We start from the raw sequence: 2,256 nt of genomic DNA on the forward strand, positions 1-2,256 counted from the left end.
ACAAGAGAAGTACCAAGATAAGGAGAAAGAAATGAAGGAAAAGTCAGAAAGAAAGAATCAGAGGAAGAAGCAGGGAAAAAGAGAACGAAACGGGAACAGATTGGAGCTTAAGAGGTTGGATAAAGAAGGACAGAGGTACTAAGGGTAGGCTGGAGTTACAGAGAGAGATGGACAGACAGGGAGACAGGACAGAGAGACACAGAGGCTGAGAGAAACAGAGAAAGACACGGATGCCAAAACCAAAACAGACAGACAGAGTCACAAAGAGAAAGAGAATGAGAGACAGAGAATAAGAGAGACCAAGACAGAAATACAAATAAATCAATAAAGACGGGGACAGAGAGAAACAGAGATGGAGAATGAGGAAGGGACACACAGGCAAACTGGCAGAGGTGGCATAGCCTGAGGACCAAAGAAAAAAGAAACTGAGGCACAGAGACCCCAAACAAAGACCAATGACATGGAGAGAGAGAGAGAGAGAGAAAGAGAGAGAGAGAGAGAGAGAGAGAGAGAGAGAGAGAGGAGGGAAACTGAGGCAGAGCAAGAGAACAATGGGGCAGAACGGAGATGAATTAATCGGTAGACTATTGGGGAGAGAAAGGGTGACTTAATAGAGGAATCCAGAGAGCCCTGTGCCCTTATTTTTCAAATGATTTCTCAGGAACACCCAGCATTTCTCTCTTTCCTCTTTGATGGGACAGTAGGCAAAGCTGGAGGGACACCAGTTAGACCTAAGGAAGAACTTCCCTGAGGAGTAGGGTCTCCTGCTCACAGGCAGAATCTGAGACCTCCCTTCCCCATCAGCCTAATTGCCAAGATGTCGTGGTGGAGAGCAGGGGATTAGGCAGACGGGTGCCCCTCCCCCTCCCAGCCAATGTCACCTCCTGGCGCCCAGTCGAGTCCCCCCACACAGGCCAGGATTACCCTCTGAGATCCAGGCCACCGCAAATGACATCACTGCCAGCCGGGGCTTAAAATCTCCCCATGTGAGAGGACCCGTTTCCTTCAGCCTCTGCCATCTGACGACTCTGTCCTGGACGCGGCACTGTCCCTCCTTCCTGAAGGTGAGTGTCTGCAGGAGCACCAGAGGGGATGGAAGGAGAGGGAGCAAGAGAGGGGACAGGAGTAGGCAGAAGTTGCATTCGTTTTAGTCACGATTATTCTCAGTGTCCGGCACAGGGGCTGATGAGGAGTGTATGATGTTTCCAGAACAATGCCACATGGAAAAGAGGTTCCTTCGTGATGTTTAGGGATGGCTTGTGACTACAGCAGGAGAGAGTGAGGGGACACAGGGGGAGTTGGCTCATGGCATGAGGACACTGGAGGATTCAGGGATGGCTTGTTGGTGCGGTGACAGGACCAAGCTCTGCCAGTTTCCAGGGCCAGGGGCTCCTCACCCTTTTGAACCGTTGAAGGCGCGTAGTACACCTCCCTGTGGCATTGTCAATAAAACTTATCACTGCCCGAAACTTTCTCTTTATTTGTGTATTTATCCACTAATTGCCCATCTTCCCACTTGATTTCCTCCCATGCCTGGCCTGTGATTGGGATGCCTAATTATTTGTTGAATAGATGGATGGATGACACAGAAAGAATTGGAGCGGCACAGCAGGAGAGAGGAAGGGTAGACTGACTGTGAGACTGCCCAAGGGGACAAGGAATGTGCTGATTGGGGGATCACAATGCTGGCAAATTGATTGCTTGGGGACCTCACTGCTCCCAGAGGCTCCAGCTTTCCCCATGTCCCATCTTGGGTAGTGACATGTGCATCTCAGTTCCTTGTCTCACTGATGGTGAAGTCCATGGGGACCGTAAACATCCGACCTTGAAGGCTGAGCTGGGGGTGTCTTGTCAAGTCCTGGTGTGGAGTCACATGAGTCTGGGTTTAAAGCCTGCCCTTTCAGACTGTGTAGGGTGGGGGCCTTCATGTGACCTCTCTGGGCCTCAGTTTCCTCAGCTGCAAAGTGGGGACAATGATAAGAAGCCATGATGATCCGGTGAGACAAGCCAGGCAAAGCCCCTGTCACAGGCATGGGAGGGGGTTGGCCTCATTCTGCTTTGGGGCCTCACGGGTAGATTTGGGGGTCAAGAGCAGGGCTCTGGAGCCTGACCTATCTGGTTTCTATTCCCGGCTGTGCCACACACACCCCCTAATGTCACCTCGAGAATTGACAGAACCTCACTCAGCCTCAGTTTCCTCATCTGAGAAATGGACATCTGAGTTCCGTGGGGCTGTGGTGAGCATCCTAAAAAGCC

The 2,256-nt window shown here is 51.2% G+C and overlaps 1 protein-coding gene across 2 annotated transcripts in view; it reads left to right on the forward strand.

Annotated features, from left to right (window-relative positions):
* The first annotated feature begins 280 nt into the window (after window positions 1-280).
* Window positions 281-2,256, forward strand: part of CRX (cone-rod homeobox) — a 19,259-nt gene continuing 17,283 nt past the window's right edge. For both annotated transcript variants that reach the window (XM_019635058.1, XM_019635057.1), the window contains exon 1: window positions 281-1,064. The gene's annotated coding sequence lies outside the window, so the exon portion shown is untranslated. The remainder of the gene's footprint in view (window positions 1,065-2,256) is intronic.

Source organism: Hipposideros armiger, unplaced genomic scaffold, assembly GCF_001890085.2.
Source record: "Hipposideros armiger isolate ML-2016 unplaced genomic scaffold, ASM189008v1 scaffold_3506, whole genome shotgun sequence".
In the NCBI taxonomy this organism is placed as follows: Eukaryota; Metazoa; Chordata; class Mammalia; order Chiroptera; family Hipposideridae; genus Hipposideros; species Hipposideros armiger.